At 39.2% G+C, this 18,024-nt stretch overlaps 1 long non-coding RNA gene across 1 annotated transcript in view; it reads right to left on the bottom strand.

Moving 5' to 3' along the window:
* The window catches only part of LOC143757171 (uncharacterized), a 53,552-nt gene extending 36,238 nt beyond the window's left edge, over positions 1-17,314 (bottom strand). Inside the window, exon 1 of the long non-coding RNA XR_013210426.1 lies at positions 17,061-17,314. This is a non-coding gene — a long non-coding RNA (uncharacterized LOC143757171). The remainder of the gene's footprint in view (positions 1-17,060) is intronic.
* Positions 17,315-18,024: the final 710 nt, after the last annotated feature.

Genomic DNA, 18,024 nt, shown 5'->3' with positions numbered 1-18,024 from the left:
TTGGATTGCCCCTCTACTAATGCCAGCCTGAGTATACCACTTATGCCTGCCTGAGTTCTCTTCTATTGCCAGCTTGAGCTTATGTCAGCTGTACTCGTTTTTGTTACCTGTGTTAATAAACTTCTGCAAATGGATCTTACTGCCTCAGCCTCCACATCACAGAGATATTGTAAATTCTGTGTCCTCCCCTGATGGCAGATGGGTTATTCTAACTGTTAAACTAGATAATACCATCTTTGTTATCTGTAATATTTATGGGTTTAACTCATACTCTATGAATAATTCCTTTTTCACTGACATTTCTCTTATTTTATCTCAATTGCTCAAAACAACCCCAAATGCTAAGTTAATAATCGTGGGAGATTTTAATCAAGTCCCTGATGATTTAATGGATAGGTTTCCAAGGAAAGCAAGACCCCACTCTCAGAGCTCTAATATTAATGATTCCTTATGCAAATATCTATCTTTAGTGGATTCGCGGCGCTACTTTAATAGTAATTCATTTGAATATACATGGAGCAATGTGTCAAAGTCTTTAAAATCGAGAATTGACCTATTTCTTATTTCATCCAGTCTGCTACAACATTGTAAGGAACTCAGCTTTTTGGAAATATTAATAATCAATAATATCTTGTTATTATTAATTATAAATATTTGGGTCAGTTAATTGGATTAACTTGATGTGGCTGAATTAATATTACAATCAATTAATCAGTTCTTCCAACGAACTCTTTTGATTATTAATTTATTCTAATAAAGGGTATCTTCCATGGCCACCGAAGAATAATTATTTCTTCGCCTGTACAGTACTTTGAGCCAGTAGCAAAAACCGTGATCGTAAAGTGACTTGTATTGCAAACAAAACAGAACCAAATACATATTATGTACAGGTTTTATTAACTAAATATAGATATTTATATGAATATAAATAAACTAAACAACATACACACATGAATACATAAATAGGTTAGTGATAGGATGAAATTGGAAACCGGAAGAGGGTCTATGAGAAGAACCATCAGAATTTCATTTTCACATTTCATTGAATTGAATACTTGCATTTGTAATGGGAACAATTCTTGAAGTTGTTGAAAATTGAAGTCGTTGATGGTTCCGGCAGTGTCAAGTGGAAGTTGGTTGAGCGTTCTCTTTCTCCAGGACCGCATGGCTGGTTTGGGCAAGGCCTGGGACTCTGTTGAGGCCACGCCGAGCACCCAGGAGAAGTGAGGAAGTCAGAAGGATGGGTGATTGGAGTCGTTGTTGGTTGGAGTCTTTGTTCCAAAACTCTTGAGATTGTCCTTGGTTCTTTGTGAGAGAGTCACCTCTCTCCTGCCTGAGCCCATATCTGGTTGGATTGAGGCCTGCTGGGCCCTGGGGCCCCCGTGGAGGGGGAAGGGGGTTCCCCAGTAACACCAGAACAGTGTTCCGGCTGGATGAAAGAACTAAGAGAGGGAGGTCACATGTGGACTGTCTCTAATAAGGCCTGGAGAAGATCCTCCCCTAAGGGTTGAACTCGACCAATCAGAAAGGGGACATGTCTGAGAGGGAAAGTGGCTCTTAGTTGATTTACGGATCTTTGTCCCATAATATGATTATACCTTCATTAATGCTAAAATAGCTATAACACATCCACACTGCATTCTAGAAGAAGGTGATGTACATCAAAGTGTGAGTCATTAAATGAGGATTATTTCGGTAGGAGGCATTATACAGGTGAGGTTACATTGATCGTTAGTTGGTTGTATACCAGGATACATACCATAATATATACCTAATAGTACACGAGACAGTAAACCATTTACACTGTTTCTTTCACAGTTTTATGCATGTTCATTTATAGATCAGTTAGTCTATGATTAACGCAGCAAAGTCTGTTTTAAAGAGGGTTTCTGTTTCATAGTCTCTCTCTTGAGTATGTGGCCACATTCCTCGGTGGTCGTAAAATCCCCTTATCATGCCCTGTAACATGACACTGTTTCTTTCACTTGTGTTTGTTCATTTGGGCTGTGTGAGGAGTTTCATAAACCTTTGTATATAATGAATAAATAGTATGTGTCTGATTGGTCCATACCCTACAGATCCCCCCTCTCGATCGTTGTTGTCCCCCCTCAAGGACAACCACGAGCGAAGTTGGAAGTGCAGAGAGATCGGAAACACACTTGTCATAGAAGGCTGGAAGGCCATGGTGGCCTCTGGTTGCTCGTGTCTTCTGGAGCGGTGGTCGTTCCACGGCTGGTGATGTGGACAGTAGCCAAGTCCAGGTCTCTGCAGCAGGTGTTGAGGCAGCAGGTGTTGGGACATTCTGAAGTTCATTAGTTTTGGGGCAGGTGTTTCCTTGTGGTTGCAGGAAGTGGTTAGGCCTCTATGTAGCATAGAGAGGTTTTCAAGCTGACATGGTGCTGGTGGCCGGAGGTCAGAAGGTGGTTGTTAGCCTCTCAGTCACGAGAGGTCTGAAGGATTGAAGTGTTGTTCTGTCCTTATGGTGGTGCCGACGCAAGCTTGCCTAAGCTGGGGTGGGCAAGGAGTCGGAAGCTTGTACCTTACAGGACTCCTCGGGTGAGTCCTGTGCAGGGAGCTATTTTGCGTGTGTCAGCGGCTCCAGTAACTCTGAGGCAGGTGCGTCCAGCTGTCCTTGCGGAGCCTCAGATTGACACCTGTGTGAAGGGTATGGAAGAGGATGCTGTCGTTGACAGCCGTGGTCTTCCTGTGGTGTTTGCAGGTTGAGGGTGCTGTCCTCCATGGCTTCTCCAAGGGGCTTGGCTGGTACCTGAGTTGTTGCCATGGTGACAGTTCTGTGCTGGTCCTGGGCATGCTCAGTCCAGCTGCATTGAATCTGGTTCGAACCTCAGTGTCTAGCTGGTCTGTAAGGCTTTGGGCACAGGTCCGCTCCTTGTGGGACGCTGTGATCTATTATGTGAGGTTGTTTACCTTCTGTTTTATACCCATAAGGTGGGGTAAGGAGATGAGAATCTTGATCACCCCGGTGTGGCTGTAACTCTGGCTTGGGTCATGGGTCGGATGTCAGCAGCCATGGGTGGAACAGTGTTCCTCGCGATGGCTTTTTCAGTCTTTTCGTTCTCCTAACCGGTTAAGGTCAGGTTAAGCAGAGGATCTGCAACATTTTGGCACACCTGTGGTGAGAGACTAATGCATGACCCTAGAAAGTTCAGAGCCACGGTTTAATGGGTTCGCTAGATATGTAGCATAAAGCTAGGTATTTCATGTGTAGCTAGCTAGTGAAGTGTGTATTGTATCCTTATCATCTTAGCTGTGAATGTTAGGAGGCTAAGACTTGTGTGGTTCCGAGAGTATTTCCTGGAAAGGGCATAGCCGAGATGAAATAAATGACTTAAGATGGTTCTTATGACTAAAATATTTCTCTGGACTTAACTGGTGGTTCACTACGGCTTGACGAAGTGAAGAATAGGAGGAAAAAGGACAGCTTTCCTATTCAAATTATGCTTATTATCAATCCTCAGGACTATAGTTATGCCCTGGTAATCGTTGAAGTTACTTGTGTTGCAGGGTCATAAAAATTAGTGCACTTGTTGAAAATAAACAAAATCACAAATAAAGGTGTCTCTGGTTCCTTTCTGGGCCCTATGGGAAATGGAACCACATTTGAACAAGAGAAGAAATGGAAATAAATCATATACATGACAGTATAGACAAGTGAATAGCTGACTGCTATTATTATCGAAGTAAAATAAAAATAAAAAGGACTTAAGTAAGTGATCAAAACAGCCGGAATGATCTGAAATTGAGAGTAATCAATAGCACTAGTGACTAACCTTTAGATTTGCCTGGACCAACACTCCATAGTGGGTCACAGCTGTTGCGTGTTTAAGACCACACCGTGTGTGTCCCTCCAAAGGTTTAGTCAACATGCTGATGAAAATTCTCATAACTATAAGAATTCTTCTCTAGCTACACAGCTTACATGTAATTAAACTTGGGTTTAATTGACAGGGCATCTGCAAATTTAGCCTACAGCGCTCAGCAAGGACTATGCCTAAACTAGTGAAGGTGAAATTCAGCTGAGAAGAATTGAAAGTAAGGAAAGAGAAAAATTAGAAACCCTAAATGGGGTTAAAGAAAGTATTTTAGAATACTTTGCGCTGTATACATAAAAGCTGTAATTAAGGCTTCAAGTAAATGATGCTAACCGCTAACTGTAGAAGTTATTATGTAGCTTAGCCTAAGCTGGATTGATGCTAGGTTAGCTTAGTTTAGCCTAAGCTGGATGGACGCTAGGTTAAGTTAGCTTAGCCACCTAGGCTGGTTTGTTTACAAAATGACGTCACGAGTTAGCACTTCCTGTGACAAGCCGTTGTCATGGGAACCAGTGCATGTCAGAACAATTCAACAGTACCTGAAGAATGTCTACACCTTTTACTGCGTTATGAATGTTTAAACGGTTTAAAAGGGGGCGCCTATACTTTTAGTCTTTCAAGAACTTGATGTTACATTCAGTAAAATGCTAATGTGTTTTGGCATTTGCTAATTATACTCATGGAACTCTTCTCTTTACTTTACACCACTTATTCTATTTGTTTACAGAGTAAGGAAATAGATTTGCTGTAAGTCAAAGCTTGTCTAAGCCTATATAGTTACGTCCCTCTCATGCATAAATGCTGACTTTTCAGCGAGTGAACAGTTTTGATCACTAGGTAGCTCTCTGCTTGTGGATGCAGCTAAAAATTTAGGTGAATTACATCAATCTAACAATAATTTGTAAGGCCTTTACATTGTAGAAAGGGGAGCATCACCCAGGTCTACATATATATAACACTGTCCTGAGCTTTCTTTGTCAGAAACAGGTTTAGCAATACTGCAATTTGGATTTCTTTAACCAAAGCAGGATAGATATCGGTACAGTTTACAAGCTGCTGAGATGAGATTCCTTTGTCAAACAGACTTACGCTTTAATGCTGAACTTACTGATACCAGTTGGAAATCTAAGACTCTTTCACTTACAGTAGAGATGTCAATTCCCGCTATCGTTTTATCTGCATTTAGACAAGCCAGCAACCAGTGATCAAAATGCGTATCGCATGTTGTGTTCCAGTTGGACCGCAATGGTCAAATGCACGCCTGTAGGTTAACAGTAGTTTAAAACTCAGGTGGTTTTCCTACACTTTGGCGTCAAGGTATGCCCTATTTGGAGCTAGTGTTTCCTGTAACCCTTCATTGTCATGGAAACTAATGTGTAGCAGTGCCAATTCAACCAGCATGTAGCAAATGTTTGTTTCAAAAGAGTCGTGCATAGTCTGTTGGCAGGTGAGGCTTACACGTCCATTCAAGATTTTCTTTATATCAGTAAAATTCTACTTTTACTAATGCAGAGTCTTGCTGTTCTTTGAGCACACATTTTCATCTACTTTAAAAGTTTTATGTCCTATGTTGACCAGGGACTTTTTAGCAGAGTCTTGCATTGTTTTCATGCTGTGTGCCTTCTGGCTTTGCAGTTCAGAATCAATGGGGTCTTAGGAACCTTTTCTGGGGAGGCCTTCTGTGTTAGAGGCCTTCTGCATCAGGTCACGCATCGTTGAGTGGGCATTGCGTGGGGGCAGGTGAAAATATGGTGACTAACTGGTTTTGGAGGAAAAGTTTCTTGAAGCTGGTGTCCTCCTCCGTCACAGGTTCGTTGTAAGTTCCACAGAAAACTCGTTCGGAGTCGGTGGTGGTAGCACAGGCCCTTCTAGGTCTGTCCTGCTTGGTGTTTGGGCAGGGCCCAGCTGGGCTGGATGTGTCTAGATCAGATGGAGTCTGTCTCGGTGTGCCACACCGGCTGCAGGTGCAGACTGCAGGTGAAAATCAATGTCTCGTGGATTGGCAGGGATGTCTCTGACCTTTCACTTGAGATTGTTGAGTGTCACTTCATGTGCCATTTCAGGGATTGTCTGAGTTACCTTTTCCTCCTGCAGCTGCAGGGGCTCTCAGGACACTGTCTGGTGAAGTGTTAAGCCGAGGGCTTTGGCTCCTCCCCCCCTTTGTGCAGGGCTGGGGAAGCTTACGCTGCTAATGTGAAGGTCAGCAGGGTCCATCTTTCTTGTGTGGTCCATTTGCAGTGGGTTGGACTGTTGCAGCTCTCTTTGGACCACATGGAGTGCGTCAATAATGTTACAGCATCGCTAAGTCAGTGTTCGGACTTCCGCTGCACATTGCTGGCTTTAGCTCTCTTTGAGTTCAACCATTTCTTTAAGTTCTTTGAGTGAAACAGTTCTTTACCCGTCGGTTTGCAGGTGCTCAGAGCTGTCGTCCGCCTGAAAACTGATGATCTCTTTCAGTTGCTCTGCTCTGTCAGGGTCCTTGCATCTGTCCTGTGCCTTCTCCCGTTGAGCAGGGTTCGTTCTCTGTGGAGTCCTGTGGCTGGCAGCGTTAGTTCATTTACCTCCTGTTTGAGGCCTGCGGGAGCATGGCCAAGGAGAAGATAATGCTGGTCAGCTCTTGGTGGCTCAGGCTGGGTGTCAGACGTCTGCTTTCATTGTTGCCTAACTGTTCCTTCCTCTGCCGTGGCAGGTCGTTGCCTGCTTCAGGCTGAAGGATGTCCATGACACTGCTCTGCCGGGTCTTCAGGTGGTCCTGGTGGCAGGGCTGGGTGTCTGAGGCCTACTGGAACACTTGTGGGAACACGAGAGAGAAATGGCAAAGGCAAATGCAAGTTTCTACAGAGGTGGTGAGCTATCTGTGTGGGAGAATGGCTATGTGGAGCAGCTAAAATTTAGTGTTGGTGAGCACACACAACAAAAAAAAAAAGTTTTGAGTATCTTAGTTGACGTGCTTTAAGCAGCATCGACTGATGACTGGGCTCTTACATGTCATAACCTATTACTCAAAAATGCTGATGGTTCTTCTCACATGTTGTGCTACGAGAGTAACAGATAGAGCAAAACCAAAATAAAACAATGGGATGAAACCAGAAAAGAAGAGGAAGAAAGGAGTGTTTTACCTATTTAGGTTTAGCTAGGAGACATAGGTAAACAGGAGTCACTTATGGGTTATGCTGCTGTTAGACTAAGCTACCAGGGACACATCAGACATCTCAAGGTCCAAAAGAAGAAGAAGAAACAATGGGAAGTGTTTCCAGTTCTGTCTGGGGCCTACTGTGCGTTTGTGTTTAGCCGTACTTCATGTACTTAGCTTGGTGCTAAGGAGTGAGGATGGGTAAAACACAGACAGGAAGTAGGATATTAATGACCTGTGTAACTCGATATGGAAACAACAGTCACTAGATATTGTAATCCTATAGAGAGAGAGAAGATGAGGATAGTGACTAGTGATCTAAAATAAGGTAAAGGTAAAGTTAGAACGTCCTTATAGCTCTAAGAAAACTAAAAGGAAAGGGAAGCGTATCAAGTAATTTAATTAAATTTCAAATTTAGTTAAGCCCTTCTTTTTTTCTTTAGCTGAATATAAGAAATCAGGCTGAAACAAACGTAAATAACTAAATTGAAATAAAATAATAAAATAAAAAAATGTATGTAAACATTGTGTGTTCTCATAGCTCTGGTAACTAGAGGGGAACTTGACTAAGCAAATTGATTTAATTAAATTCCCAATTTAATTAAATTCAATTTAACTGAATAGGACTATTCAGGCTCAACAGGTGTAAATACACAAAATAAAATAGGGGTAGATTTAAGTAAAAATAAAAGAAACACAAATAAGAACCCAAAGTATCTGGGTTTCAATCTGAAAGTGAAACCAAGAGGAAGGGGTCGAGAGAGAGAAAGAGAGAGAGAAGAGGGTGGTTTAACCCTCTTATGAGACGTGCTTCGTGAAGCTCTGACACCAGGGTGAATCATTCGTCTCAAATCATTCGGAGTGTATCACTGCTAAGGTCACGTGATTTTATTAAACTGGGCTTCGTTACACGTCATAGCTGTTTCGAAATTGTTTTAAATTTCAACGGTTCGTGAACCATTGTGTATCTGGTCTCTATGTGATCTCGTATCACTTTATAGATTCGTACACATTTAATGACGCATTTGATAAAGGGTCTGATTGACTTTCAAGTCAAGCTTTCATAAAACGAGCCCTACGGTTTACTAAGATATTATGCCTTGAAAGACACCTCATATTAAACGATATTAGGTAGCTTGCGGATTGCCATTACCTGATTACACCTTTTGATAAAACCTTTGCGATTGGTTTGTAAAAGGTGTTCCGTTGATTTGAGTTTCCGCTACACTTCCACTGTTTTGACCAGCAGGAGTCGCCAGCGAGGGCGCTTCAAACAAAGAATCATTTGTGACTCAGTTGACTCCTTTGATTCAAAGCCTCGAAGAGCTTTGACTCTCATTACTCGTGTTCAAATCACTCAGTTCAAATCACGCAAAATCTATAGTCTTTGGTTTAAGGTTACACTTTACGCTCTAACGTGTCTAAGTTTTTAGGCGGTGCTAAAACTATCACTCGAGGTAGAGGGTTTTACTTGTAAGTCATGCGTGTAAGTTAGGATTGAGGGAGCTATTGGCTACAACCGTCGCTTGTTTACACAAGGGTCTGTGAGATTGGTGCTGTTGTCAGAAAAACTAGATAGGAACGCCTGCTCGCGTTCCGGACGCAATGCCAACCAACAACACAGATCGTTCGGAGCAGCGATCGAGCTGTGCTGACAGTTTGCACTGAGTCTCTCGCTTAGACACGACGTTGCGTGTGAGTGACTCTTTTTAACAAATCAAAACAGCACCGTTCTTTCACAGACAATGGCAAATTACTAGTTAGCTAAGCTAGAATTTATACCACTAATTCGACGCGATTGTTTCATATGAGCGCTTCAGCGGTTTAATATGAATACAATGACGTAACGCATAATAAGGCCTTAATCGGTGATTGAGGAACATCGCTCAGATCACATTCAAAAATGCTGAAAATGGAGATTTCTTCGTCCATATCAGGTTAATTAGTTTTGGTACCATTTATGCGCGCGGCTAATCTGAGATTTCTTCGTCAGAGAAGGCTTATGCTCGATTTATATCTGAAATTAGGCTTTCTTCGCTAATATCAGGAGTTTCTTATCGTACGATTTAAATATGCATTATAGCATTTGTGAACTTTCTGCCATTCGTAGGAAGTTATATTCAAGCTATAGTTTTGCTGATTTACTCAGAAACTTGTACGTGCATGTATGAGATGTTAATAAAACTTATGGGACAACATATGATTGATTACTGTCTGCTTGCATAAAATGTTTAATACGATGCCTTAAAATTCTCCACCATTATGTAAGGAACTCAGCTTTTTGGAAATATTAATAATCAATAATATCTTGTTATTATTAATTATAAATATTTGGGTCAGTTAATTGGATTAACTTGATGTGGCTGAATTAATATTACAATCAATTAATCAGTTCTTCCAACGAACTCTTTTGATTATTAATTTATTCTAATAAAGGGTATCTTCCATGGCCACCGAAGAATAATTATTTCTTCGCCTGTACAGTACTTTGAGCCAGTAGCAAAAACCGTGATCGTAAAGTGACTTGTATTGCAAACAAAACAGAACCAAATACATATTATGTACAGGTTTTATTAACTAAATATAGATATTTATATGAATATAAATAAACTAAACAACATACACACATGAATACATAAATAGGTTAGTGATAGGATGAAATTGGAAACCGGAAGAGGGTCTATGAGAAGAACCATCAGAATTTCATTTTCACATTTCATTGAATTGAATACTTGCATTTGTAATGGGAACAATTCTTGAAGTTGTTGAAAATTGAAGTCGTTGATGGTTCCGGCAGTGTCAAGTGGAAGTTGGTTGAGCGTTCTCTTTCTCCAGGACCGCATGGCTGGTTTGGGCAAGGCCTGGGACTCTGTTGAGGCCACGCCGAGCACCCAGGAGAAGTGAGGAAGCCAGAAGGATGGGTGATTGGAGTCGTTGTTGGTTGGAGTCTTTGTTCCAAAACTCTTGAGATTGTCCTTGGTTCTTTGTGAGAGAGTCACCTCTCTCCTGCCTGAGCCCATATCTGGTTGGATTGAGGCCTGCTGGGCCCTGGGGCCCCCGTGGAGGGGGAAGGGGGTTCCCCAGTAACACCAGAACAGTGTTCCGGCTGGATGAAAGAACTAAGAGAGGGAGGTCACATGTGGACTGTCTCTAATAAGGCCTGGAGAAGATCCTCCCCTAAGGGTTGAACTCGACCAATCAGAAAGGGGACATGTCTGAGAGGGAAAGTGGCTCTTAGTTGATTTACGGATCTTTGTCTCATAATATGATTATACCTTCATTAATGCTAAAATAGCTATAACACATCCACACTGCATTCTAGAAGAAGGTGATGTACATCAAAGTGTGAGTCATTAAATGAGGATTATTTAGGTAGGAGGCATTATACAGGTGAGGTTACATTGATCGTTAGTTGGTTGTATACCAGGATACATACCATAATATATACCTAATAGTACACGAGACAGTAAACCATTTACACTGTTTCTTTCACAGTTTTATGCATGTTCATTTATAGATCAGTTAGTCTATGATTAACGCAGCAAAGTCTGTTTTAAAGAGGGTTTCTGTTTCATAGTCTCTCTCTTGAGTATGTGGCCACATTCCTCGGAGGTCGTAAAATCCCCTTATCATGCCCTGTAACATGACACTGTTTCTTTCACTTGTGTTTGTTCATTTGGGCTGTGTGAGGAGTTTCATAAACCTTTGTATATAATGAATAAATAGTATGTGTCTGATTGGTCCATACCCTACAACATGTTCAAGATATCTCCCATCATTATGCTCCCTTTTCAGATCACCTTGTGATTGAGTTGTCTTTACAGGTTGTTCGTAAACCCAGCTGCCTCCGTGGATATTGGAAACTTAACAACTCCCTCTTAGAAGATAACATTTTTACAAAAAATATTGAAACGTTTGCCGCCAATATCTTTAATTCAGAGAAATCAGATTATGCATCTAAATGGGAGTTATTTAAATTCAAATACAGAGAATTAGCTATTAGGAAGAAATTAAAAAAAGACACAGATTGCATAGAAACAGAACTATTAAACAAAATTGATACTCTTTGGAAAGTTGGGACACTCTCTCAAACAGAGGAAAGTGAGCTCCAGTCCTTAAAATTAAAACTTGATGACTTGTATATTAGCAAGGCAAGTGGAGCTTTTGTGCGTTCAAGAGCTAGATGGATAGAAAAGGGAGAGAGGAATACAGCCTATTTTTTTGCCCTTGAAAAAAGGAATTTTAAGAGAAATTCTTTGCCTGTATTATATATTAACAACACCTTATGCAAGGATCCCAAACTAATTTCAGATTTTGTCAGCTCCTTTTATGAAAAACTTTATCAGTCTAACTTTAATTATGACTTTTGTAAATCATTTACTAATGACATTCAAGATTTTATTCCGTTAATTAGTAATGACTTCAAAAACCTTTGTGACTCCGACCTTAAGAAGGAGGAATTACTGTCAGCTCTCCAATATATGAAAAAGGGTAAGAGTCCGGGGCCAGATAGGCTTTCAACTGAATTTTACCAACACTTTTGGAAGGTATTGTAAGATCCCCTTTTCTTATTGTTTAATGAATGTATTTAAAAAAAAAAGGATTTGGTCAGAACTATGAAACAAGGATTAATCTCCCTGATTCCTAAACCAGATAAAGATGCCCAAAATATAGATAATTGGAGACCTATCACTCTATTAAATATAGACTATAAATTGTTTGCACTAATGTATGCAAAAAGATTAAAATCCGGATTAAATGAAATCATTAATGAGACTCAAACAGGTTTCATGAAAAATAGACACATTAGTAATAACATTCGCCTTATAATTGACCTTCTAGACTATTCTGATCAAATGGTTCAGGGGCTCTTATTGTGTTGTTAGATTTTTGTAAAGCCTTTGACACCATCGAACACGGCTTCTTACTTCACTCACTGAAAGTTTTTGGTTTTGGCAATAATTGTATTGATATTATAGAAATGTTCTATAAAGATATTAATAGGTCTATTATTCTTAATATGGGAACCTCTAAAAGAATTTGGGATCCATCGTGGCATACCCCAAGGCTGTCCAATCTCTCCCTTTCTGTTTTTATTAGTGGATGAACTTCTTTCTGTTCACGTTTAAGCTTTATAAATAATCGCTTGCTGGGCTGTCAATAAATTAATGCTTTGTTAGATCATTCTATCTCCCAAGTCTTTCTGGTAGAACAGAGTTTACAATTAATTTCTGTGTGTGTGTGTGTGTGTGTGTGTGTGTGTGTGTGTGTGTGTGTGTGTGTGTGTGTGTGTGTGTGTGTGTGTGTGATGCAGCAGCAGTTTAGAACGGCGATTAACTTTCCTGTACATTAAGCTGTGTAAAACGTGCATTCACGTGATCAATTTTGTGCGTCCAGATGTAAAATCAAACTTGTCTTGTGGAGCGCTCTCTGAGTAGCCTATGCATTTATTTGTCATTTTAACTGAAGCGGAGAGTAAAAGTGGACTTAAAAGATTTCTAATCCTGTTGCACACTCTATTTGCCATGAATGATCAGCGATTAGTCAATGTCAAGCTTAAAGTGTCATGGCAGACCATTAAAGTCGACTAGTCTGTTCAACCCCTAATTCCCAGGATGTGAATTCTTGATATCAACAATTCAATTTTCAATAATTAAAATGCCAATTCTTGATATCAGGAATTAGATTTCTACTAGTAACAATGGAAATTTTTGATATATGGAATTACATCCCTAGTGAAAAATAAATATACTAAAATATATTTGAAATACATTCATTTTATGCCAAGTATACTACAAATACATTTACATATTTATGTACATAATATAAATACCCTGAAATTGTACCTTTAGTATGCTAAATTGGTATACCTAAAGTCTGCTAAATTAGAACAACTAATTTGGTACTTAATGTACTTTAGTTATTCAGAAATAGTTCTGAGTTCCAACTAAAGATATACATACAAAAGTGGAACTATTGCATGTATACTTTAGGTACAATTTAAATATCTTGCATTGAAAGACTGATGATATACAGTGATCATACTATCCTTACTAATAGTGATATTGAAACACATTTTAGGCTTAATATTAAGAAATGTGCATTGTGCAATAAAGAAGTACTCCAAATAAAGTCTAAATATAACATTTATATCAGTAAGTCTCAAGCCAAGTCTCAAGTCTCAAGTCAAATGTCAGTAAATACGTATGTTAATGGATTTGTAGTTTTCTGTTGTATTATATGGAAATGCAATTACCCTGCCTACTTGTCTATTGTAGACGCCGTTTTGTTACACATATTTAGCCAATGTACTAAATATAATGCATTGTGTACAATGTTGTTAATTTGTTTCTAAGAAATGCCTTATACAGTAATGTACAGTATTGTTAGTTATGTATGTGTGTGTGCCTACCCATGAGGAGAAGGAGCAGAAATGTGTGGATTTATGTGTGTGTGCTCAAGGACACAAAGAGCTAGTTCTACTGTGGTTCTACTCTTAAACTGGGGTCAGGAACCTTTTTTGACCGAAGAGCCATTTTTTTATTTTTGGTTAATGCATTTTTCCAAAAAACAAACAAATAAATAAATAAATAAATAAAAATAAATATATAAATATATAAATAAATTAATTAATATATATATATACAGGTCCTTCTCAAAAAAATTAGCATATTGTGATAAAGTTAATTATTTTCCATAATGTAATGATAAAAATTAAACTTTCATATATTTTAGATTCATTGCACACCAACTGAAATATTTCAGGTCTTTTATTGTTTTAATACTGATGATTTTGGCATACAGCTCATGAAAACCCAAAATTCCTATCTCAAAAAATTAGCATATCATGAAAAGGGTCTCTAAACGAGCTTTTAACCAAATCATCTGAATCAACTAATTAACTCTAAACACCTGCAAAAGATTCCTGAGGCTTTTAAAAACTCCCAGCCTGTTTCATTACTCAAAACCGCAATCATGGGTAAGACTGCCGACCTGACTGATGTCCAGAAGGCCATCATTGACACCCTCAAGCAAGAGGGTTAGACACAGAAAGAAATTTCTGAACAAATAGGCTGTTCCCAGAGTGCTGTATCAAGGCACCTCAGTGGGAAGTCTGTGGGAAGGAAAAAGTGTGGCAAAAAACGCTGCACAACGAGAAGAGGTGACCAGACCCTGAGAAAGATTGTGGACAAGGACCGATTCCAGACCTTGGGGGACCTGCGGAAGCAGTGGACTGAGTCTGGAGTAGAAACATCCAGAGCCACCGTGCACAGGCGTGTGCAGGAAATGGGCTACAGGTGCCGCATTCCCCAGGTCAAGCCACTTTTGAACCAGAAGCAGAAGTGCCTGACCTGGGCTACAGAGAAGCAGCACTGGACTGTTGCTCAGTGGTCCAAAGTACTTTTTTCGGATGAAAGCAAATTTTGCATGTCATTCGGAAATCAAGGTGCCAGAGTCTGTAGGAAGACTGGGGAGAAGGAAATGCCAAAATGCCTGAAGTCCAGTGTCAAGTACCCACAGTCAGTGATGGTCTGGGGTGCCATGTCAGCTGCTGGTGTTGGTCCACTGTGTTTTCTCAAGGGCAGGGTCAATGCAGCTAGCTATCAGGAGATTTTGGAGCACTTCATGCTTCCATCTGATTTCATTTTTCAGCACGACCTGGCACCTGCTCACAGTGCCAAAACCACTGGTAAATGGTTTACTGACCATGGTATTACTCTGCTCAATTGGCCTGCCAACTCTCCTGACCTGAACCCCATAGAGAATCTGTGGGATATTGTGAAGAGAAAGTTGAGAGACGCATGACCCAACACTCTGGATGAGCTTAAGGCCGCTATCGAAGCATCCTGGGCCTCCATAACACCTCAGCAGTGCCACAGGCTGATTGCCTCCATGCCACGGCGCATTGAAGCAGTCATTTCTGCAAAAGGATTCCCGAAACTAGTATTAAGTGCATAACTGAACATACTTATTTGAAGGTAGACTTTTTTTTTTTTGTATTAAAAACACTTCTTTTATTGGTCGGATGAAATATGCTAATTTTTTGAGATATGAATTTGGGGGTTTCATGAGCTGTATGCCAAAATCATCAGTATTAAAACATTAAAAGACCTGAAATATTTCAGTTGGTGTGCAATGAATCTAAAATATATGAAAGTTTAATTTTTATCATCACATTATGGAAAATAATGAACTTTATCACAATATGCTAATTTTTTTAGAAGGACATGTATATATATGTATATATATATATATATATATATATATATATATATATATATATATATATATATATATATATATATAATATTATTATTAAAGACGTGCTTTTTTTCAATACAATTTCAACAGCAGTAATTATTAGGTCCAAAGACAACTAAAAACAAGTTGTGTGTGTGTGTGTGTGTGTGTGTGTGTGTGTGTGTGTGTGTGTGTGTGTGTGTGTGTGTGTGTGTGTGTGTGTGTGTGTGAGAGAGAGAGAGAGAGAGAGAGAGAGAATGCACACAGTACTGTACATCTACTGTGTTTACGTGAATACTCAACTTGGCATTTTGATATATTTCAGTGTTTATTTGGCCGTTTAGGTGCGCAACAGAAGACAATGGCTACTGTGCTTGTCCGTGTTGCACTCGAAGCACGCGCACAGCATCCTGTCATTAGAATTCCGTTGTCTTTCGCGACTTATCGCGTTTTTAATATTTCTTTTTAATATAAAGCACATCCTGCTCTTTTTTCTTATTCCTTCATGTTTTGTTATTAATAACTTTAAACAGAATCGTCAACTGAAATCTGCGCGGATTATCAAAAATACGACACATTTATCATGTGTCATAAAGGGTCTCTGCAGCAAAAGTGAAAGTACCAGCCGGTGAAATGTTTCGAAATGTCTCTTTGCACAGCAAAGCACCCGTTTCAATAAAAGGATATATGATGTGTACAACATGAATATTATTATTATCATAAACTTTTCATTAACTTCGGTGGGGTGTACTATAAGGGAATTTTAATTGGCTGCTTTTTCTGCAGAGAGCTGATCTCTATTGATGTGTCTTAATTTTTTTTATCGCTCGTTTGTTGGTAAGAGACCTTGCGACCCTCCAAGTAAACATGATTTTTGCCAAAGAGCCAGGTGTGGCTCGCGAGCCATAGGTTCCCGACCACTGTCTTACAACCTTAAAAGGAAAATCAGCCATCTTGGCTGAGTTTTCTGGAGTTCAAGGAAATGAAAAGGTGGACAGCTTGCATCTAAGAGGCCTAGAGAAGGATTTTGGAAACTTTGGTTTCCAAGAAGTCTTTATTATAAAGAGAAAAGTAACCAATTAAAATAAATTTAATTGACTACAAAAACTTCCCAATGAGGCTTGATTTATAGTGTTTTTAAAGACTTTACACAAGAACATGCCACAGAGAAGTCTTCTGACCGAATCCTAAGTAATTTAAAATGCCTATAATTTAGACCAGACTCGACTTACTTTACCTTAATTTTTAACTTTAATTATATCTTTATCTCTTTAAAGCTGCTTTGAAACAATCTACATTGTTAAAAGCGCTATATAAATGAGGATGACTTGACTTGACTTGACCTAACCTGAGAATAATACAAAAAAGGGTAAAAGACAACTTTTGCCTACAGTGCAAATTAACAATGAGCAATTTGTAAATAAAATTAATTTGTACAAATATTTAAGTAATACTTTAGTAATTTATTTTTGTTGAATCCTCTATTTACCTGTTATGATTAAATGTACAACACAATGAACTGTATTTGAGTTCTGCACATTCACATTCATCCACCAACGAACGGAACTGTCTGTGTTTTAGTGCGTGCACAATAATAAAACTAATGTTATGCCGGTTTATGCAATTACTTCCAGCAGTGTTAATGAAAGATCATGTCAGGAGGGAAGCAAAACATTCTGCAGATGATATTTAATGTTGTGTCTGCTGGCCTTATTTATTCAACAGCTTCAAGTTTAATGCACTTTCAATTACCCCTGTAATATTCACCAGTAAACGTGCCTAAAAAAAAGATACAAACACACACACCACACGCACGCGCACACACATGAAGAGAAAATATGTGCACCACACACAGTGTACATGCAGCACCAACGGAGGATATCCACCAAAGGGACCACACCCGCGTTCCAACCAGGACCCCTCAGTGATCCGCTAAAACAAACAAAGAAAGGAATAAAACAAATTAGTTGGTTCACAGAATTATTTTTTTTTTTTTATTAACTATAATTTAACTATACATTATAGTTTAAGCAGCCCATATGTAGACTCATAACAGCAGCAATGACCAGCCTTACTAGACGCATGTAAGGAACCTGGGTCAGGCTTTGGGGATGTGTATTCAAAAATTAGTAATTTTTCAATTAATAATTATCCATTCAGGTTTGACCCAGATAATCATACATGTTAAATCTCCCAAAAAGGGATGATTTTTTCCCTGCATCTGCATTCATATATGTACCTAGACAATTAACCACAAAGGAGTATAATTAATTGCATATGTAGACTATATTTTACAGACAGGTTATTATCAGCTCAATTGTATATCAATACCTAATCAAAACGGATTCTAATTAAATATTTAAAATATCAATTATGTCTATCATTGTTACGGCGCAGCAAGGACAAAGCAGAGAGTGAATCCAAATGCAAGCACTTTAATAATCCAACAAACAGGTAATCCAGGGTAAACTCAGAACTAGGAACAAGGTACTCAGAACTCAGACTACAAGCAACATTAAACAACGAACGACAAACAACAACTGAAGCACAGGGGTTTAAATACACAGGCAAACAAGCTAAACAAGATAAAAAGGGGGCGGGGCTAATTAGAAACACCTGGAGAGACTAATAAACAAGAAAAACGACAAAGGACTACAAAACATAGCACAGAACAGGAATAAACAAAAGTCCATACAAGACAAGGAAAACATAAGGCAGGAATCGTGACAATCATAGATCGATCGTCAGGATAATCTTTAAGGGGATTAATTTATGATCGAATGTTTGTCCAGCAAACCAGATGATTCAATCTCATTA

This window comes from Siphateles boraxobius, unplaced genomic scaffold (assembly GCF_051911475.1).
Source record: "Siphateles boraxobius isolate OS27281-9 unplaced genomic scaffold, OSU_SipBor_1 30, whole genome shotgun sequence".
In the NCBI taxonomy this organism is placed as follows: Eukaryota; Metazoa; Chordata; class Actinopteri; order Cypriniformes; family Leuciscidae; genus Siphateles; species Siphateles boraxobius.
The sequence above is the reverse complement of the archived record's forward strand: the minus strand, read 5'-3'. Positions and strand labels throughout refer to the sequence as shown.